This window comes from Panthera onca, chromosome A1, assembly GCF_046562875.1.
Source record: "Panthera onca isolate mPanOnc1 chromosome A1, mPanOnc1 haplotype 2, whole genome shotgun sequence".
Taxonomy (NCBI): domain Eukaryota; kingdom Metazoa; phylum Chordata; class Mammalia; order Carnivora; family Felidae; genus Panthera; species Panthera onca.
Window position 1 is genome coordinate 91,258,501 of NC_138339.1, and position 23,716 is coordinate 91,282,216.

Genomic DNA, 23,716 nt, shown 5'->3' on the forward strand with positions numbered 1-23,716 from the left:
TGCTTCAAGAAGAATGCTGGTGCAGTTTTGATTGGGATTGCCTTAAATGTGAACATTGCTTTGGGTAGTATTGACATGTTAACAATATTTATTCTTCCAATCCATGAGCATAGAATGTTTTTCCATTACTTTGTATCTTCAATTTTCTTCTTAAGCTTTCTGTAGTTTTCAGCATACAGATCTTTTACTTCTTTGGTTAGATTTATTCCTAGGTATATTATGATTCTTGGTGCAATTGTGAAAGGGATCAGTTTGTCTTTCTGTTGCTTCATTATTGGTGTATAAAAATGCAACTGATTTCTGTTCATTAATTTTATACCTGAGACTTTGCTGAATTCATGTATCAGTGCTAGCAGACTTTTGGTGGAGTCTATCGGGTTTTCCATGTATAATATCATGTCATCTGCAAAAAGTGAAAGCTTGACTTCATCTTTGCCAATTTTGATGCCTTTGATTTCCTTTTGTTGTCTGATTGCTGATGCTCGAACTTCCAACACTATGTTAAACACCAGTGGTGCGAGTGCACATCCCTGTCGTGTTCCTGATCTCAGGGAAAAAGCTCTCAGTTTTTCCCCATTGAGGATGATGTTAGCTGTGGGCTTTTCATAAATGGCTTTTATGATGTTTAAATATGTTCCTTCTTTCCTGACTTTCTCGAGGGTCTTTATTAAGAAAGGATGCTGTATTTTGTCAAATGCTTTTTCTGCACGATTGACAGGATCATATGGTTCTTATCTTTTCTTTTATTAATGTGATGTATCAGATTGATTGATTTGTGAATATTGAACCAGCCCTGCAGCCCAGGAATGAATCCCACTTGATCATAGTGAATAATGCTTTTTATATGCTGTTGAATTAGATTCACTAGTATCTTGTTGAGACTTTTTGCATCCATATTCATCAGGGATATTGGACTGTAGTTCTCTCTTTTTTTGCTGGGTCTCTGTCTGGTTTGGGAATCAAAGTAATGCTAGCTTCATAGAATGAGTCTGGAAGTTTTCCTTCCCTTTCTATTCTGCAGGGTCTGTGCTGCTCTGGTGGATATTCAGTTACCCATTGCAAAGGGGTGTGGTTTGGTGTAGTCTGGACCCACCTGCACTATGGGCTCTAGGACTGATCCCTGAGGCCCTGCCTTGGTGGTGGTGGTTGGTGTCGGGGCAGGGGAGGAAATGGCGATCCCCCAGTCTCTTCTCCATGGACCCAGAGGCTGTGGACTCTGTTTGAGTTGTCCTCAGTGTGCCTTTGGTGCAGATGGGGCAGTCCTCCTCACTGCTCCAACTCCCCTGACCCTGCCCTTGACTAGGATTCAAAGTCTGCTCCTTGAACTCTGACACTGGGGAAGCTCCTCTCAAAGCAGCCAATATGTCATCTCAGCTGGCTTTGTACCTCAGCACTTCAGGGAGGATGACCTTCTCCTACTGGGGACTGAGAGCCACCGCCCTCCCCCTAGCCCCTGGGGTGGCAGTCACAGGCAGGCCTTGTCTTTTCCCACAGCACTCCAGGGAGGGGGCCACTTTCTCCTTTTGCAGACTGGGACCTAGACCCAGCCATTGAGCCCAGTGGTGGCAGAAACAGGCAGGTTTTATACTATCAGGCAGCCCTCCAGGGAGGAAACCACTTTCTCCAACTGCAAACTGAGCCCTTGACCTACCACCACACCCAGGCCCCTGGCTCCCCTCCTCCAAGGCCCTTGGCTCCCCTCCTCCCCACATGTGCAAACAGGGAACTGGCCTCAGGCCAAAGAATGCCCCACAGTTAGAGATCGGATCCCTCTCATTCTCAGTCCAAGGTCTTTCTCCTGTCCATAAATGGTCCTGCACTTCCCTAGATGCTCTTTCTCTTACCTTTGTCTCTCTGCAGAAGGGGATGCCTCCCTTCAGTGCCCACAAGGCCTTTTTTTTAATCTCCCCTAGTTCAATTGTCCACCTATTTTTTTTCCAGCTGTCCCCTTTTCTTCCTAGTAGATTCATTCTCTTTTCCTCCCAGGCTCTGGTGTTCAAAGTCCTTTGGCTTCTGCACTTATTTGTTTGAGAGAATGGGAAGTATGGATCCCCCTACTTCTCTACCATGCCAGCCCCTCCCTCTCTGTACCAGTCTGTAAGGGACAAATTTGACAATAGTTCCTCAAGTCAGTTTCAAAAACTGAGGCTTCAAATTATTTAGTATTGTAACTAAGGTCATGCAACTAATAAGATTTCCAACATTTGAAACCAAGTTCTTTAATTCTGAATCCCAAATAATTTTTTACTACCACACCATACCACCTTTGTGGTGAATGCTGTTAAGTGGTAACAAGCTCTCTAAAATTTCAGCGGAAATAACAGTAGCTTTCCTGTTCCATCAGGACTGTAGAAGCTCCATAATTAGGCTTTCCCAGATCACTGACAAACATTTATTTCTAGTTTCAACAAACTAAAAAGAATATTAAGCACCTAAATACTTTAGGAAGAACCAAAAAATGTATTCCCCCTAGGGAAAATGTTGATAAGGCAATGTTTATAGAATTTATAATGCCACAAAAATATGTTAGGAATGATTTAACACTTGCATTTTGGTATGTACAATTTAGTATAAATTATTTTATCACAAATCAAATAATTTCTGGGGTGCCTGGGTGGCTCAGTCGGTTGGGCATCTGACTTCAGCTCAGGTCACGATCTCGCGGTCTGTCAGTTCGAGCCCCGCGTCGGGCTCTGGGCTGATGGCTCAGAGCCTGGAGCCTGCTTCCGATTTTGTGTCTCCCTCTCTCTCTGCCCCTCCCCTGTTCATGCTCTGTCTCTCTCTGTCTCAAAAATAAATAAAAAAAGTTAAAAAATTTAAAAAAAAAATAATTTCATTTTATTTTTCCATAGTATCCAATATTCATCCTTCTTAATGCTCATCTTATAAACTCTGGCTGTTACTTTATCACACCAAACTCATTCTGGTTCAAGGCCATTCTGTTTGCTTTTCTCTTTGCCTGTAGTCTTACTCCTGATCTTCATGTTACTGATATGCTATATATTTCTTATGTCTGTTAGAATAGCAGTGCTTTGGAGAACTTTTTTTTTGATCACTTAATCTAAAATAATGTTCCTCCCCACCCACCCCCAGTCTACCCCTTGCTCTCATTTTTCTTCTTAATACTGCCTTTTGTTGGCATTATATATGTATTTCCCCCAGTGACTGTTTGATGTCATTTTCCCCCACTAGAAGGTAAACTCCATGAGAACTGGAGAACTAGAGAACTCTCAGGAAACTAGACATAGAGTTCATAATGCCCTTTCCCTAATGTTTTCCCTGATCTCTCCATTGGCCAGTGAACTGTGTAGCATTGTTTAGCACCTAGAAGGGCTTCAACCACTTAATTTCTGAATGAATGAATGAATGAATGATGAAGCAGGTTTTGCCAAACAGTTCTCAATACTAGAGTGCCAAGAATTGTTAACACATCAAACAGTTTTGAATGAAGTCCTTTTACCTTTACGCTTCCATTCCAGTTTATGTCATTACTGCCATATTTTCTTAGTCATCCATTTTTATGATTCCAGTTTTAATCTAATTCAAATTGTGTATTCTTTCAAGCCTCAATATCCACTTTGTGAATGCCTCTTCAATCTTACCTTTGTCAGACTAGGTAAAATACTGTTTACTTCATACATATATGACCAAACTAACCTCACACTGGTAATTATATCGTGCTCTGATCCTTCTTAATTATATAATGGGTGCCAGGCTTTCTCTTCTGGCACATGAATCTAGCACTCTTGAATTGCTTAGTCTTTGCTATTCCCACAATTATTCCCTACTACCCTTACTGTTGCTTTAATTATTGGCCTTGCTGTATCTCACCTTTGCATGTTTTAGTTTCTGTACATAACCCATTTTTTTCCTCTTTCATTACATCTATCATTGCTCCAGTATTCAATTCATAATGTTCTTCCACTGATGTTTTCCCTCTTAACTCCATTTTCCAATGTTCTCTCTTGAAACACAGTATTTCACATCTGATAATATCTTGCCAATGTAGGTGGCAGAAGAACATACATGTATTTATTGCTTAGTATTCTATCCTCCCTCTGAATCCTTAGCCATACTCCTTAGAAATCTAAATGTATGCAGAGAAATTTAATCCAAACGCTGCTGTTTAAAAGTTAACAATTTGTGGGGCACCTGGGTGGCTCATTCCATTAAGCGTCTGACTTCCACTCAGGTCATGATCTTGCAGTTTGTGAGTTCGAACCCCATGTTGGGTTCTGAGAGCCTGGAACCTGCTTTGGATTCTGTGTCTCCTTCTTTCTCTGCCCCTCCCTCGCTCACGCTCTGTCACTCCCTCTCAAAAATAAATAAACATTAAAAATTTTAAAAAATAAAAAATAAAATAATTTGATTCTCCCACATTGCTGTGAATATAGTACCTGACTTTTATTGTCTCTGAGAGTTGGCAATGAACTATTTGTCCTTAAATGCAGTTTTCAGACATGGTGAAAATGTGGTATTGGAATGGTTATACCCTTCATTGTGTGATAGATAAGTAAAAATAAGAAAAGCATAGAAAGTAGGACTAAGGAAAAGACTCATTAAATAGAGAGAAGGATGTATCTATATATTGTAAACATTTAAGTTCTAAACAATTTAAAAGATAACCACAAAAAAGGATAAAAGAAACTAAAAGTTTATGAGATTAATGTTTCTCTCTGAATACTTATCTGGCTGCAACAGATATTCAGTTTATATCTGCATAAAGCCATTCCTGTCAAATTGTGGTCACACTTGTTCAACACCAGGTGTTATTAGGTTAACCTCTAAAGTACTGCGAAATAATTGCATCTCTATGTAATATGAAATTCTAGTGAGTAGTGTTTGCTTAAACAGTCTAAACAAATTGACTAAAAATAGACAAAATTGGAATAAAGATGGTAAACAGGCACAATAAAATCTGGAGGGGGAAGTAGATTCTTTGGCTGGTACTAGTTGTTGTTTTTGTTGTGAGATATATAAGTCCAGGTCATAATTAGCAACTTGAAATCAGTTTATTTCTTGGGGACACTGAATGAATATAATTGAAATCATGAGCTGCGTAACAAAAATGGACATGGAATGCAATGCTGTCATGATATAACAAACCAACAGTCAGAGTTTCATCACAATAATAGGTAATTACATATCCTTTTAAAGGTTAGAATTTAATATTCTGTCGGTGGAAAAGGTCTGAAAAAGGAAGGTGACTAAATTTTTAAAATATGTGGCCGGTCCTATAATGTTACTTATTCTTTATTTAATAAGGATTATATAACCATGATAGTTTAAACCAATGAAATACCGGAATAAATTAAAAGTTACATAGTATTAAAAAAATAAAGATCAAGAGTGCTAGGAAGGGATGTTTTCTTTGTGTCTTTTCAGGTGTATAGGCACAAATACTTCAACATTTTCCAAAGAAATTGATTAACTGTTAAAAACTATACTTTCTATTCACTTTTGAAATGGACTTCCACTTTCTAATTTTGAAAATAACAGATATTCAGAAAAAAATAAGGCTTTTGTAATTTGTCGACTGAAATGTAGAGTAATTGTTTTTTGCTCTTTTTTCTCCCCTTACAACCCCACTTCTCCTTCTCCTTGTAGAACAACTACAACATATGGTTAGTTTCTGATGTATTCTGAGTACGGATAACATATTGTACTGTTTTGACCTTTTCAATATTCTGCACTTTAATTGGCTGCCCATTCTATATCTTCCCTACAGGTTAGTGGAACAGCAAGCAAGGAGAAAATGCATAGAGCAGCCAATCAAATCACAGAACATTGAAAAGGTCAAAGCTGTATAGTAGAATCCTGTAATTGTCTGAATGTATGAGACATTAAAATTCTACCACATCCTTCTTATGACAAAGACTGTAATGAAACAGAAAATGGCACTGCATAAATCTGTTCATATGACAATCATTGTTCTGAGAATTGAGAACATAATTTTACACATTCCAATTATAATTTAAAAAATTGCATTATTTTGGTATTCCACAGATTTTGTACTGGAGTTAAATTACACATAGTCAGCAGAACTGTTTATCTAACAGTGGATATCCAGTCCAACACAGAATTACGTATCAATCTTAAATTTAAATATGTCTACATTTATCAGAATCGAGAGAGACATCGTTAGCATAAAGAATGCTTTTCTCTTCTGCAGGACTCACTAAACTTACTTGAAGAAGTTAAGCTTTTTAAGGAAGAAACATAAAACTAATGTGAAAGTTTTCCCCATTTTCTCAGAAGCGATCTTCATTGATGATAAAAACCAGACTCAGAATCCCCTACGATAAAGCTATGGAGCCTGAAGCTGGAAATATATTCTGTATCTGGTTCTTAGATTATAGTCAAGGAAGACAGTTTTAGTCGGAGCATTGACCTAGAAGCCACATTTTAAGTGTCTCTCTTAGAATTTTTATTCCCTTGACTACACACATCTAGAGGTGATCAACTGGACGAGAGAGAGAGAGAGAAACAACACTCCAGAATTTCAACAAATGACATTGTAATGAATATTGGCATAATTCAGAAGAAACAAATGCAAAGCTTGCAATGAATTGTTATAGAGCATGAGATTTGTCACCTGTGGCCATGCTAATCATGTATAGTCATTAATAATAACTATTATATGGATGTATTTAAAAGAGGTCGGTGTGTTTATAACTTATTTTCAGCCTCTATTTCATTTATTTGTTAGCAGGTTGATTGGAAGAGTGTAGAAGAAAAATGGAAAATTTGTTTATATATTTTACATTTCCTGAAGATGTCTTCTTATTTGAACCCTAGAGGTTTATGCGTAAGTGCAGAAATTGTTTCCTTTTTTCTGGAAAATAGTATAGTTGCTTCCAAACTTTCGATTTCTCAACCAGAATTATATTAGATATTTCATTTATTTGCATTAAAGATTTTTCATCTCAGTCTCATGTGGAAAATGCATATATGAATTTAGAAAGCTTAGATGCCAACTGCTTTTTTATTTTATTTTATTTTTTTACATTTATTTATTTTTGAGGGACAGAGAGAGACAGAGCACAAGTGGGCCAGGGGCAGAGAGAGGAGACAGAATCAGAAGCAGGCTCCAGGCTCTGAGCTGTCACAGCACAGAGCCTGACATGGGGCTCGAACTCACAAGCCATGATATTATGACCTGAGCTGAAGTCAGACACTCAACCGACTGAGCCACCCAGGTGCCCCAATGCCAACTAATTATTTTAACATTAAACTTTCCAGGCATTAAATATGGTTAGTTTTAGACATATCAAATCAAGACTTATTTTTCTGATAATATTAATCGTATTTTGGGGGCTTTATTATTTTGTCAATTACAAAGTTACATGTACTGTGAGGTAACTCATTTTATTTCTCCATAACTGAAATTCACTTGGCTTTTGAGATACTGTTTCCAATGATTTAGGAGTTCTGGGAAAGCCAGTTAATTTTTCTTTGTTTTAGGATTACCAGTCATTGTTTTTAGGATTGCACCCATTTCCTATTATATTCATATACTTTAAAGTGCCAGAATGGCAGTGTTAGTCACTGCCTTTGGGGAAATAGAATCTTATCCAGTATCATCCTCTGTCCTCCTGAGCATCCCTGCAGCATATCGTGTTCAAATAATATTTTGAGTTGAGTTTATCGGCTTTTGTGACAGATATCAGCGAACACCTGTCATGGCCCCTCTTCATGACGTCTGAATACCTTGCTTATTTCTTATCTTAATCTCTTGCTTTTTGTATCCAACATCATGCTTTTAGTCATTTTGAGTAAATGGGTACTGGGAGAGTCAGGGAAGTTTTTGGAAAATCTCTAATACAATGACAATCTCTATAGAGCTTTTCTTCTGTTCGTTAATTCAAACATTTTCTTCAAACTCATGACCTATGCACCATATTTTTATGAAATACCAAATAAGTTTATGGCTTTTCTGGTTAAAATCCTAGGTATAATATTCAGATAAATTCTTCATTCTCTTAAAATATATAATACTTATATTAGGGTTTTCTCTTTCCTGTGTTCCAGTTTATCAACCAAAATCTTAATGTCAGTCAACAGTTACTCTCTTCTACATTATTGTTCAGCATAAAAACTTCGTATTTTATGTTTTCCAGATCTAGTTCTGATTTAAAAAGCCAAGGATAAAAATTACAAATTATTGTTGTGTTTTGGAAGCCTGGCTTTTACAAATGAAGAGCATTTTGATGTTCAGGTTGTCTCTGATAGTTGATAGTTATTTTGAAAACTAAAAGCCACAGCACAATTTACACGGTTTATTCAATAACCACCTTAAGTATTATATATATAAAAGGGAAAAGGTTAATAATGGATAGATTAAAAATGACTTGAATGACATATCAATCGAATTAATGCAAATTTGATCTTGTTAGATTCTGATTCATATAAAGAAGCTACAAAAATTATTGAGACATTTCAGCAAATTTCAATGTGAACTGAATGTTTTATGATATTAAAATAACTTTTAGATATTATTATTATTATTATTATTATTATTATTATACGGTGGGGTGACTGGGTGGCTCATTCAGTTAAGAATCTGACTTTGGCTCAGGTCATGATCTCACAGTTTGTGAGTTCTAGCCCCATGTTGCGCTCTGTGCTGACAGCTCAGAACCTAGAGCCTGTTTTGGATTCTGTGTCTCCCTCTCTCTCTCTCCCTCCCCCACTCACTCTCTCTCTCTCTCTCTCTCTCAAAAATAAACATTAATGAAACAAATATATTTTTATCATATGTCTACCTTAAAGAAAAAGCATCTGTTATTCATAAATATATGTTAAATATTTTCAGGTTAAATGACATTATTTCTGAGATTTTCTGTTAAATAAGGTCTAGAAAAAGATAAAAATAAAAATATGTGTATGGTGGGTAGGGGAATAGGTGAACATGATTGTCCAAAAGATTGCTATTTACTAAAACTTGATAATGGATACATGGTAATTTATTATTTTGTCTTACTCTTTTGATATTAACATTTATACTATATTTTTTAAAAAAAATTACTTCTGGTATTGGTAGAGTAACTTATCCTAAATATTTTTATGAGAATGATAAACTTTTACTCTTTTTTGAAAAAATGCTACCTGAAGGCAGTACAGGTTGACGAAAAGCAGGAAGAAACTTAAGATACAGCCTTTGAAAGAAGGGGAAAATGTCATGAGATCTATATTTGATTGACTTTTTTTCCATTGATGGCAGACCCAAGACAGTGAAACACGATGGGAACATAACTCAAGTAGTAAATTCCAGCCTTATGGGGTCAGAGTTTAGGGATCCAGTGTTCCTAAAAGGGAAGCCCCCATCTGAATACAAACTCTCATCTATACTTGGTTGACTACTGATGTGTTCCTGTGAGGTTTGTGACTCCAAGAAACCTAAGAGAAAACACTTGTAAGGCAAAACAAACAAACAAATAAGTAAATAAATGGAAAATTTCAGCTACTGAATACTATATTAGATACAAGTTTAGTATTGAAGTTCTCTTACGTTGGATACATTGGACTTTCTATTAAAATGTCTGATAGGCCTTAGAAATATTAACCATATTTCAGAAATGAGATCTGAACACCAGTTCTAAGGATAATATCAAAACATTTTCCCTAACAAAGAATAAAAACAAGCATTTAGTGAACTAAAGCGATCCATTTATTAGATGACTGCCTGGCTGGAAAATTTTCAACATTCTTTGAGCAACAATGGCCAGTATACAATAAAGAAAGCAATAGAAATGGAAATGAAATGGAAAATGTAATTAATAATAAAGAGATAGAACTATTCATAGATGTAGAACCATAGATAACCCAGATGTTGGAATTAGTACAATGTCTGTACAAAAATTGATGAATTTGCTGAAGATTTTATGGGATAATTGTATGCTACAGTTAAAGATATGGCAAATATCAGGGAAAATGTAAAAAAGCTCTAACAAAAAGAAATTCTAGAAATAATGCAGTTTCTGAAATAAAGCATTTATTACATGGCACTTACAACCAAAGGTGCAATGCACAAGGAAAAGTGAACTTTAAAAAGAGAACAGAAATGATGTAAACTAAAATATAAAGAAAAAACAGAATATGAATAAAAGATCATAACCTCAATGAAATGTAGGACAGTATCAAGCATTCTAATTGTGTCATTCAAGCTCATAGAGAAAGAAAAGAGAGAATATAAAAAGACGTTTAATGTACTGCTGGTTGAACATTTGTCAATTTTGGCTAAAATATTAACTCATGGACTCAGGAAGGTTTCATGGATTCAGCCTCAATCAGGCTAAATACTAAGGAAGTAATATTTAGAAATTTTGTAGGCGAACTATTGAAAACTAACAGTAAATGTTAAGAATGTTAAGGGACCAAGTAAAAGAAAGATATTATGTGAGAGAAACAATAAAGAATGGTAAAAATTCTTAATTAAAGAAACTATTGAGGCAATGAAGAAACCCAAAAGTCTGGCTAGGATTTGATATCTCACAAAACTCTCCTTTGAAAATAAGGCAAAAACATTTTTAAATGTTTTTAAACTGAGAGGATTATTCTAGTTGAGAGAATTATTCTTCAGCACATACTGCCATAGAATTGGTAAAAGAAACCCATCTGGCTGAATAACTGCATTACATATAATGGATTAAGCTATTTGATTATGAGGCAGTGGTTGCCAAACTGTATAAAAAAGCAAATTTGATTATATAATATTTATAAGACAAGCACATTTTTTAAATATTGCTAAGGTATAATTGGTATACAACATTGTATGAGTTTCAGTTATACAACATATAAATTTTATCTGTGTGTACACTACAAAGTGATCACCACAATAAGTCTAGTTACCATCCATTACCATATAATTCGCTGCTGTTACCCATTTCATCGCATGACTTATTTATAACTGGAAGTTTGTAGCTCTTGACCCGCTTAACACTTTTCACCACCCTCCAACTCTCTTGCCTTTGGATAACCACTAGTCTGTTTTCTGTATCTCTGAGGTTGGTTTTGTTTTGTTTGTTCTTTTGCTTTTGTTTTTGTAGACCCAAATATGAATGAAACTATATTGTCTTTCTATGTCTGACTTAGCTTAATACCCAGGTCCATCCATGCTCTGAGGAATGACAAGGTTTTCCTTTTGTATGGATGAATAGTGTTCCTGTGTGTCTGTGTGTGTGTGTGTGTGTGTGTGTGTGTGTATTTTCTTTATCCATTCATCCATCAGTAGACACCTACATTGTTTTCATATTTTGGCTGTTATAAATAATTCCACAGTGAACATAAGGGTGCATATATCTGTTCAAAATAATATTTTTGCTTTCTTTTGATAAACATTCAGAAATGGAGTAGCTGGATTACATGGTAATTCTATTTTTGTATTTTTAATATTTTTGAAGAAACTCCATACTGTTTTCCATAATGGCCACACCAATTTATATTCCCACCCATAGTGCACAGGGGTTCCTTTTTCTTCACATCCTATCCAGCAAATTTTTGTCTTTTGGATAATAGCCATTCTATTTAATAGTTTCAGTGCAATCCTTATCAAGATCCCAGTGGCATTTTTCACAGAAGTAGAACAAATAATATTTTAATTTATATGGAACCACAAAATCCCCTGAATAGCCAGGGCAATCATGAGACAGAACAAAGTTGGAGTTATCATGCTCTCTGATTTTAAATTGTACTACAAAGTTATAATTTAAACATTTAGTAATCAAATAAACATGGTACTGGCATAAAAACAGACACATAGATCAATGGAACAGAATAGAGACTTAGAAATCGACTCAGACATGTATGGTCAATTAATTTATGACAGAGGAGCCAAGAATATACAATGAGGAAGGTACAGTCTCTTCAATAAATGGTGCTGGGAAAATTGGAGAGACACATGAAAAAAAAATGAATCACACTGTCTTACACCGTACACAAAAATTAACACAAAAGGAATTAAAGACTTGAATTTAAGACCTGAAATCATAAAACTTCTAGAAGAGAACGTAGGCAGTAAGCTTGACATGGATCTTGATGTTGAATATTTGGTTGTGTTTCCAAAAACAAAAATAGACAAGTGAGATTACATCAAACTAAAAAGCTTCTGCACAGCATAGGAAATTAAAAACAAAATGAAAAGGCAACCTCCTGAATGGGAGAAAGTATTTATAAATCATATATCCAACAAGGGGTTAATATCTGAAGTATATAAAGAAGCAACTCAAATGCAAAAAAAATAAATCCAATGAAAAAAGTGGGCAAAGAGTCTGCATAGACATTTTTACAAAGAAAATGACATACAGATGGCAACAGGCACATTAAGAGACGTCCAACATCACTAATTATCAGAAAAATGCAAATCAAACCACAATGAGATAGCACATCATGCCTATTAAAATGGCTGTTATCAAAAAGACAAAAAAGCAAGTGCTGGAGAGGATGTGGAGAGGCATTTTAAGCCTGAGTTGAAAATAAAAGGATACAGGTGTGCTTGGGTGACTCAGTTAAGCATCCTCTTGATTTCAGCTCAGGTCATGATCTCAAGTTTCATGAGATCAGACCCCCCCTTTGGGCTCTGCACTGATAGCGGGGAGCCTGCTTGGGATTCACTCTCTCCTGTCTCTATTCCCTTTCCTCCACTCAAATGTGCATTCTTTCTCAAAATAAATAAACACTAAAAAAAGGAAAGGATACACATATAAAAATGTAAGAAATTTGACTGCATATCAGATAAAACTGACTTGAATACAAGGTATATAGCTAAAAATTTAGAAAGGAGTTTAGGTCACACATATCCCAGTGACAAAGGGAACAAGAAAATTTAACAAACCCAGAACTGGGTGTCTTGGTGAAAGTCCATGAGATCCTAGACATCCTTACATTAATCAGAGTTCAAACCTCACTGTCATTATGGCAAGTAAGTTTCCAGGTGTCCAGAGCTATCTGAAGACAGAATAAAAAAATGAGGAGAGGGGTAGATGCTTGAACTGATTCAAGTTACCTGAAAGAAATTAAATTATAATTAAGAATACTCTAACTTATTTTAAAAGGCTAATATTTTGCCCTCACATCAACAGAAATAAGATCTTATAAACAAGTTTAATTCACTAACAGAAAAACAAGGTTTCATTCCCTACTTCTGAATTCTAGAATGTAATTTCTATATAGTCCAAATATGTATACTTTTTCAAATAACATTTTTATTTTAAATACATTTCAATTTTCAGAAAATTGCAAAGATAGCACAGGAGTTCCCATATACCCTGTAATCAGATTCCCTTATAATTAAGACCTCATGTAGATATGAAAGAAAAGTCCATTGCCCAAATGGAAGAGGTAATTGCTTGTCAACCACAATATAAAATCTGAGCTATAAAATCTGTTTGAAAATAAGTCTTACAGAAGGATTAGACCAAGGACTTCACACCAATTATCAAAAACTCTGAACAGACTAAATGTATTTCAGAGGAAAGATACAACTCATTTTGTGGCACCTTTTAGTTATATAAAATGTTTAAAGTAAAGATAATATGTGTGTATCATTAAAACCTGATATGCTGAACTAAAGTTCATTGAGAGGAGAGAGAGTGTGTGTGAGAGAGAGAATATCTATAGCACATCACCCAGAAACCTTGGATTTTGAACCTGATAGCATGAATGAACATTACAAAGGCAGATTGTGGTTGTTATGGGGCTGTTCAGAAAAAATCCTGACACATGATAAGATTATATATCCCTGTTCCCCTTTGAAAGAAAGTGTGGCCATCTGACTAGGTTTGACCTATATAATGCGAATGAAAGTGATGAATAATACTTCCAGGTGGAAGCTTTAAGAGCCAGTATACAATTCACCATTTTCCCTTTCCCTTCTTTGGTGACTCTGAATTATAGATTGAGATTGAACATCTGTCATCTTGGGTCTCTGAGTGACTATGATCTGAGGTTTACAGAAATTTTAAGTAAAATACCCAAGGCCACACAATCTGTTACAGTACAAAGGTGGGAATGAAACATTTGCCTCTTGTCATAGTAAAAGTCTGTGTTCTTAACCATACTATTACAACAGAAAAAATACACAAAGCAAAGGAGTAGCAATTCACAGAGGAGAATAAATACAATTGGTCCAAAATATATAAAAAATATTTACTTCAGAAAAAAACAAAATGAATATTTAGGAAAAATAATAGGTCATGGTGTTACCTATTGATATGTATACATACACAATCACACAAAAAGTGCAATGTTCGAGATAATGCAGTTTACAGCAACTGTCATCCATTGTGTATGGTATTATGTTAATATGCTCTTTATGGAGAGTAATTTGACAGTATATGCTTAATGCCTTGATAATGTGCACTCCCACAGATCTAGCAATGACAGTTCAAGGAAATTATCTTTAACAGATAATTTCACTAGCACACAAATCTTAATGTATATGGATGTATAAAATGCTTTTTGACTTCCAATATAGTCGTGTCAAAATTCTATACACAGAATACAATGTTATCTCATGTTTGGAAGATAATGAGAATGACCCCTAATGTTGGGCTGGCTATATATCATATATTCAATATATATTTTCCCTTGTGAGAAATATTCTGACCCTCTCCCAAAGAATATCAGACTAATAAAGTCTTATTCAGTTATGGCATCAAGCTCAAAGGTAAAGGCATCCTATAGTTTCCTCGCGAGTTTCAGATTTGGCTTTAGGCTCTATACCCAGTAGAATTCTTCCTTTTCTAAATCTTTCTTCAACACATATGAAGGGAGTGTTGGAGCATATACCATTTTTGGTTTATTATGCCAAAAATTGTTTAAGGGTAAGGGTCATTTTAGGTCTTAGGCGGTTTTGCTTTTTATTCCCTACTTGTGATTTCTTTAGTGGCACGCATCTCTCATGTACTTGGTAGGTTTTCCATCTGTTTAACTTAAATCATTTCCATGAGCATACACACTTTCATATTTTTGAGTCTTGTTTTTGAATTTTTGATAATTTGTGTTTTCTTGACCCTGTGACTTTTTGTTTTTGCATTTTCTGTAATTTCTGTTTTACTGACCTTGTGTCATTCCTTCTCTGAAATTAGATTGCTAACTTGAGCCTATAAGACCTTTATTATTATAAAATTTAGTTGTATTTTTTTCCTCTTGTTTGACATAAACATTTAAAAGATTTTACTTAATATCCCACCCATAGTTGGGCCTTTACTCTCAAGAGTATTACTCAGTTTTTAAGAATGAATGAATGGTTTTACTCTTAATTTCACTCTTGTATTGGGCTTTCATTGTTCAATTTTTTTCAAATTTTTCTCTTCCTAAATCCGTTTAAAATAACTGAATTTTCTAATATTTCAAGGCTGTGAATTTCTGGAAATCAGCTGAATTCCTTTCTTTTCTGCTATAAAGTAGATGATTCCTTTCTAAATCAATCTGTTTATTATAATTCGTATTATAACTAACAACCAATATCCATTTTTTACCTTCTTCCAATAGAGATGAACAGTTATGAAGTAAATCATCTGTAATTATATACAGGGCATTTGAGAGGAAGGGTCGGCTATTACTAGTAATGCTGGGCAGTAGATACAGACTGGGACTATACTGAACAAACAAATTCACTCTAATTATCTGCTGTACAAATCATGGCAGATGAGTTTTGCAAAATATGTTTCTATTATATAACCAGTATCAACATCTTCCTTGGTTTCAAATAACATTTTTTAACTGTCTGTGAAACAATTGCTAATCCAATATTTCATATTTTAAATTTTTGTTATAGCAGCATTTAAATTCTGTACATTACATTCTATATGACAACATGGGCTAGTTTCTGTTGTGGTTTAAAAATAAATGCTAAAATGTATTGTAGTTTAATGCAATGTAATTATATTTGTCTAATATGCTTCTTATCATACTGTGGGTTGGTAGCGTATCCCTGCCCACTTTGGAGCCTGTTATGGACTGAATTATGCCTCCCAAAATTAATATGTTGAAGTTCTGAGCCCTCATATAACTCAGAATATAAATGTATTTGAGGATAGGGTCTTCAAAGAGAAAATTAAGATTAAATGAGTTCATATACGTGGGTCTTAATCCAAAAGAACTGGTGTTTTTTTAAGAAGGGACATGAGCAATATGAGTTCACAGATGACCATTTGAAGAGGTAGCCAGAACATGGCCATCTGCAAGGCAAGAAGAGAGGCCTCAGGAGAACCCAAACCTGTGGACACCTTGATCTTAAAGTTCCAGCCTTCAAAAGTGTGAGAGAAATTAATTTCTGTTAAGCCAATCCAATCTCTGTTATTATTTATGGCAGTCCTAGTAAACAGACTCAAGGAACCAGGTGTTGGATGCCCTATCAGAATATGGATGTTCATGGTCACTTGGGCAGAATGAAGCATGATAAATTACACACTTACTATAAAAAGGTGTAACCAGGAAATTTTATATCTATATTTTTTTCACATTTCATTGGCAAAACACTTCACATGGCTACACATGATACTTCCTTGTTCCAGTTTTGCATGTAAGTAAGGAACTTGGAAGTCATCACTCTGTCCAAACAAAGAGTACAAAGCTGAGCCTGGGTGGTTCAGTTGGTTAAGCATCTCACTTTGTCTCAGGTCATAATCTCATGGCTCATGAGTTCAGGCCCCATGTTGGGCTCTGTGCTGACAGCTCAGACCTCAGGGCCTGGAGCCTGCTTCAGGTTCTTTCTCCATCTCTCTGTCTGCCCCTCACCCACTCACACTCTGTCTCTCTCTCTCTCAAAAAAATAAATAAAACATTAAAAAATAACAATGCTGAACAGACTGAAAAATCAACAGCTCTTTTTGGATACATAAAAAAGGGAGGGGCAGACTGCTGCCCTTCTCTAATCTTGGGGATTAGAGAGACAGAGAAGCAAATTCAAGGAGTCCTGGCTCACTAGAGCAGATACATAGAACAGAAACCACCACAAGAAATAGTGCGAGGGTAGGAAAACCTGAACTGTGATTGACGAATTGATGGAGACTCCGTGTGGCCAAGTCTGAGGTTTAAAATCTCCAGGGATACCCAGTCATAGGAGAGGTCTCATAATATTAAAGGTTTGCCTCCGGGAACTCAACCAGCTTCCCATAGTAGATATCTGAAAAAAGTCCCCTCCTGCTTTCAGCAGGGGGAAGGGTAAAAGAACGATTTTGAAATATGCCAGAGCATTTTGTTCTCTTTAACAAGGTGTGAACTCAGGGAAAATTAGTGAACTAAAGCCTAAATTGCTGATGCATTATATAATTGACATGGCGACACTTAACTTCAAGAGGTTAGAGAAATGCAGTCCTGTCATGTGCGCCAACCCCCCCCCCCCCCACAAAGAACTGAAATATCAATGAGTAGTTCTAATGAGACTTGTAAAATCACTTGCGGTATTACCTTGGGACTGATAAGGCTGTATATTTACATCCATTATGCTCTGTGCAGACCACCCTATAACTTTTATCTTACTGTTTTCTTTATTATAATTATTATCCCCAACTAGGTTATAAACTTTTTAAGTCACAGTATATAGATTTTTCCTTTTTTAATATATATAATCTCTGATATGAAGTAGAATGCAAGTCATGGTTCATAGTATGTGCTCAAGAATTGCTGTTTAAATAATGGCCTGCCTAATTTTTTTCCCCAACCATTGTAACTATATACCATTTTAGCAAATTATAGTCACTCTCATTATCTGCCTTCCAAAATATCACAGTTCAAATTAATTAAATTACATTAAATATTTTGCAGTGAATGAACAATATATAGCATGGATTACCATCTTTCTAGTTTCCAACAATAGTTTTCTCATTGCTTTCTGCCTGAATGTTCAACCAATATGACTTATTATATAACTGTTGAAAATGTCAGGCAGGTCTTTATAAATATATAGAAATCTGTGTACACTTAACCTCAGTCATAATCCATGTACCTATTTTCATGACCTCTTTTTTTCTCTCCCGGTGACTTAGTTCATTGGGAAGTATAACGGGAGTCTGGTCTCTTTGCATCCTTAAGATGAGCTACCATGAATTATCCTTTTATTGCAGAGTGTGCACAACATTGTTTCTTTTGTTTTATCTGAAGTAATTTCAGTAGGTAACATAAATAGAAATGGGTTGCTGTCCAAATGTGATAAACATGGAGCAGAAAGAAGAGGATGTAACAAGAATATACAATATGTAAACTTAACTGGAAATGAAACATACCCATATACCTGGAATTGAAGGTGACTATGTGATCAGTTCCTTCATCTCACACCCTAGTAACTCTAGTGAATATTAGAATGAGAGCCCAAGATAATTTTATCTGAATTTTAAAGAATGAAACTCCAGCAGTTATCTACTTTATATTTGTCATCTCTGTCCTACAAAACCTGAACTTTAGAATAAGTTGTTTAAGATAGAGGCAAGAGTAGGGGTGCCTGGGTGGCTCAGTCAGTTAAGCATCCGACTTCAGCTCAGGTCATGATCTCGCGGTCCGTGAGTTCGAGCCCCGTGTCAGGCTCTGGGCTGGTGGCTCAAGCCTGGAGCCTGCTTCCGATTCTGTGTCTCCCTCTCTCTCTGCCCCTCCCCTGTTCATGCTCTCTCTCTCTGTCTCAAAAATAAATAAACGTTAAAAAAAGTTAGAGACAAGTGTATACTTACTTGTAGATGCATATAACCCTTGTTCTACTCTGATTTTAAGCATTATGCCTTCCACGTTTTTCATATGAGTATATAAGCTGACTGTTTTGGCTCAGCTAATTAATTGAGAGGACAGGATGTTGAATACTAGAATTATTATTTAATTGTACTGACTTTAAGGTCCTCGAAGGAAGGTTATGTGTCTTACATTTCCTTTGTATCTACACGATGCTGACTATATCAACATCGCTCAATACGCCCTGGTATGTAAATACATTAATAAATGAAATATTTATCTTTAACATTCTGGGGATGATATAATAATCCCAAGTGAAATATTTTACGTCCTAAAATAGGCCAGGTATTTGGGGACAGGAAGAAACTGATGGAGGCCTGATTTTTTGATGGCAGGGAAAACTGATATCCCTACCTTTGCATCGAGTTCTAGTTGGATAGTAAGTTACATGAATTTCACTTGGTGTCTGCTGCCCCAAATAATTTAAATTGGTCAAAGATGAGTCTTGATTAAAAGGAATATATCCTAAGTTTTCTGATAAAAGAGAAAATGAAGACTTTGTCTTGTAAAAATTCTGAAATTAGTCCTCAGTAAAATCTGATATTCCTAAATATTCTAGGGTCCCTCTCCCAGACTTTTTTTTTTTTTCAGATCTCTTGGGTAAATTTTAGTAATTTCAATCATTCCTTGGTCTGAGAAATAGAAATCACAGATTTAAACCACAGTGATTATAAAGGATGGTTATTACCCTTTCTGTACATCGGAAAACCCTATAAGTTCCTTGTATAATAATGAGGTGGAACAGATAACTTTATGCTCTGAATGAATGTTTCAGTTAAGAAAACAGTTACCTTATAACCGTGTTTAAATTATCTTCTAAAGAGACATTAATTTTCAGTGAAAAATACTTAATACAATTCCAAAAGAAATTTGTCAACAATACACTACATGCATTGGTTTTAAAAACTTCTCAGAATAAGTACTGATTTTCTCAAACTTCTGTGCTAAAGGAGTGGCTAACACAAAAATGCTGTATCATATTGCCAAATATGTGTTTATTTTCTATTTATGGGGATCTTTGCTTTTTTTTAAACCAAATTCTTTGGGAAAAGAATGGATAGTTTAGAAAATATGCCAACATGTCAGAATAGGCTTAATTTGTATTTTTTCCCCTATAAAATTATCTTAGACTTTTAAAGTTCAAAATATATTTCTAGTATTTTTATATAATTATAAAAAATGGACATTTACACTAAATTGGAATGTTCCTAAATAGTGATTTTAAAGAATAGTCTTGTCAATTCTTAAGGATAAAAACTGGCATGTCTTGAGGGTCTTATATTCTATTAAAGGGCAATAAATCATGCTTGTTTATGGTGCCATAAATTTTTCCCCAAATGCTGAATCACTTCCAATGTGATATTTCTACTTGAATTGCATTTTTTATATTATTTAGTAACATTACAGTATCCTTTTTTAAAAATTACTATTGACTTGCTTCAGGCCACAGAAAGATGAGTCCAACAAGATTTAAAGAAAATATGATTCTGAGTTTTAAAAGCCTACTTCGTTCGACTTTCTGAAAGCTTGTCAAAGATTTACCATTTTGTCTATGCCCTTTTCTCTGTAGTAAACAATAATCCTTTCAAGTAGTGCCTACCCCAGGATAGATAAGCCTGATTAACTTCCATATGAAGTTTTATTAAAGTTTTTTGGGGGGAGGGTTGTTATATGTTTTTATTTTTGTTTTGTTTAGATCCAGGCTCTTCTCCATGATGCTTATATCAGTGCTCTACCCTTCAAGCTATTTCATTTTTTGTTGTTGTTTTCTTGTTGTTAACATAGGATTGCTGTGTTTTGTTTTGGTTTGTTTTTGTTTTTGTTTTTCAGTAACTGTAATAGCCTAAAGAATCTATCTCACATTCCTTATTTCCTACTTGGTGAATTATTTTAAAAATCTTAGTATTCTCATTTTCCTTTATTTAGTTATATGATGCTATTTCTTAGTAGAAATGGTCAAAATTATCATTGGAAATATATACCTATTAGTCATCTACATGATATGACTTTCCATTTTCCAGAGAGATGAACTATTCTTGTTATTCTCCTAAATAACAAGAAGAAAGAAGCTGAGAAGCTTCTTGGAAGCTGAGAGATGGCTAACTGTTTTGATATGAGATAAAGCAAGAGAGTTTTAGTTCCAGTGCAGTGTTGGTAAAGGCACTCCAAAGAGGGCCATAGGTGGTGAGGAGCAGCCCTGATTGGTAGCATTTGCAATTTTCAGTGAGCACTTGGGATGGGGTATTCATAATAGCCTCAGTTGGGCCAGTACCAGCTGGTTCCAGCAAACCACTATTCCCTTCCCACTGACCCCATCTCTTTTTAGCTGCCTGACATTTCCCCTATTGGAATCATCTCTCAGTGTGAGGTATTGCTTTCTGAATTCCCTGATTAAAATTTAATGGTTCTTTCAACAAGTGTGTAGCAGCTATTGATGTGTTAGGTACTAATACAGTATCTGTCTATGAAGAGTTCACAAAAGAAAAAATAGGTAGACACCAATTATATAGGAAAAGAGAAAAACAAAAAAAAAGTGCTTACAAAGTATACTGGAGAGCTAAGTAAATCCTCCCATAAGAAGTTTTAAAATACAAGGATTAAAATGCACGGATGTTATGTGTCCAGCTTCACAAGTTTTGGAAAATACATGTATGTGTATACTGATGCTATCACACTATGAATATACAAAGTTTCTGTCTTTCCAGTTTCTCATGCTCTTCCCAGTCAATCCTGGTCACTCCCCAGAGGAAACTACTCTTCTGATTTCAAACACAGGTGATTAGTTTGCCTGTTGTTCTAGAAATTCATGTAAGTATAATAATAAACTCATAAATGCGTACTCTTTTGAGACTGGCTTCTTCCAAACTACTTTTGAAGTTTGTCATATTGTTGGGTGTATTTTGTAGTTAGTTCATTCTCTTCTATTGGTATTGTATAATATTTATTTTTCTTTTATGTAATATGCATCTCTTGTCAAAGGACATTTGGTTTGTTTCTAGCTTTGGCTATTATGAATACTAGCTTTAATAAACCTTCATATACAAATTCATTTGTAGACATACATTTTTATTAACCCAGATTAATAAACTAGGAGCAGAATTACTGAGTCACAATGTAGGAAATATGTAACATTTTTAGAGACTGCCAGGGTAGTTGTCACAGTTTTTGTACCATTTTGTACTCCCGTTGGTTATTATCCATACTTGCCTACATCTGGTGATACTGGTCTTCTTTAATTGTCCATTCTGGCAGACCTGTAATGATATCTTATTGTAATTCAAATAGCATTTTCTTTATGAATGATAATATTGAATGATTTTTAACATGTGCATTGACTTGTATCAATTTCTATGTTATCTTGAGTAAAGTGTTTCTTAAACTCATTTAACTACTTTTATTTGAGTATTTTCTCATGTGTACTATTGACTTGTAGGAGTTCTATATATATACTACATACATGGCTTCTTTTTGTCAAATATATGTGTTGTGAATATTTTCCCTATATAGCTTATTTGTTAATTTTCTTAAAATTTCTTTAGATGAGAGAAGTGCTTGTAGTTGTTGAAATACAATTTAGAATTTTTCTTTTGTAGATTTGCTATCTGTTTTCCCTTTTAAAGAACATTGCCATCTCCAATTATGAAGATATTTTGTTTCTTTCTCCAAGCTCTTTCACTTTAATATTTATGTTGGGATCAATCTGAAATTATTTTATATATATTAGAAAGTAACATCCGTTTATTATTTTCCACATAGAGTTGTTCTAGCACCATGTGTTGAAAAAACTTCTTTACAACATTGATTTTTTTTCATTACCTTTGTTAAAATCCCTTGACCGTATGAGTCTATTTCTAGCCTTTCTTTTCTGTTCCCTGTGTCTATTTGCTTATGCTTATGCTTTTAACAGTCTGTTAGTTTCCATAGCTTAGAGTAAACTGAAATCAGGTAGTCTAATTCTTCCAACATTATCCTTCTTTTTTCAATATTGTTTTACAGATAAATATTTCACATATTCCATTTCTTGTGTCAATGTTGCAATATTTTGGGGACATTTTCCATTTTATCCAAGATGCCCTGTTTTTAAATAAATGTGTTCATTATAATCACTTGTTATGTTTGTAATGACCTGAAGGGGCATTCTCTGTTTCATTCCCATTATTGGTAATTTTTTTCTCTTTTTATTTTATTTTTTCTATTAGAGGTTCTTAAGTTGCTTTAATCTTGTATAAAGAACTTTCTTTTTCTTCTGTTTGTTCATTTTCTATTTTCTTAATTTACACACGTCACTTTATTATTTACTTCCTTTAATTAGTTTGTGTTTAATGTATGCCACCCTTTATTTTCAAATTGTCTAAGGTAGAGTTTGCATCATTGATTTTAAATCTTTCTTATTTTCTAATATATTTTTTGCAACTACTACATTATTTGCAATTCATAATTTAACTTGTTACATTATACTTTTTAAATTCAGGTGTTTTATATTTCTCTCTTAAATTTCTTCTTTAATGCATGAGTTATGTAGAGATATATATTATTTAATTTGCTGTTATTTGGGGATTTTAAAGATGTATTTGCAATTGATTTCTAATTGAAATCATTAAAGAACTATTATTTTAAGATTTGCATCTGTTAAATTTATGAAAATTTGTTATATGGCCAAACAAATGGTCTGTCACAGTTAATGTTCTGTGTGCACTTACAAAGAATATTTGTTGTACTGATTTTGTTTTGTTTTTTGGTATATTGCGCTATAATGTCAATAAGGTTAAATTGGTTTACTTATGCAATTTTTTGACTCTAGTGATTTTTGTCTATTTTTTTTAGCACCTAGAGCAATTATTGGAACTCCAACTTTATCTGACTTCTTTATTTTGAGGATTTAATTAATTTAATACATATTTAGGACTGTGATGTCCTTCTAGTGAAAAGTACTTTTATCATTGGATAATCTAATTTTTATCTCATGTATTATGTTTTCTGAAGTATACTTTGCCTG

General features: G+C 34.6%; 1 long non-coding RNA gene across 1 annotated transcript in view; it reads left to right on the forward strand.

Moving 5' to 3' along the window:
* The first annotated feature begins 6,701 nt into the window (after window positions 1–6,701).
* LOC132681205 (uncharacterized) overlaps window positions 6,702–23,716 on the forward strand; it is a 48,449-nt gene continuing 31,434 nt past the window's right edge. Inside the window, exon 1 of the long non-coding RNA XR_009610944.2 lies at window positions 6,702–6,808. This is a non-coding gene — a long non-coding RNA (uncharacterized LOC132681205). The remainder of the gene's footprint in view (window positions 6,809–23,716) is intronic.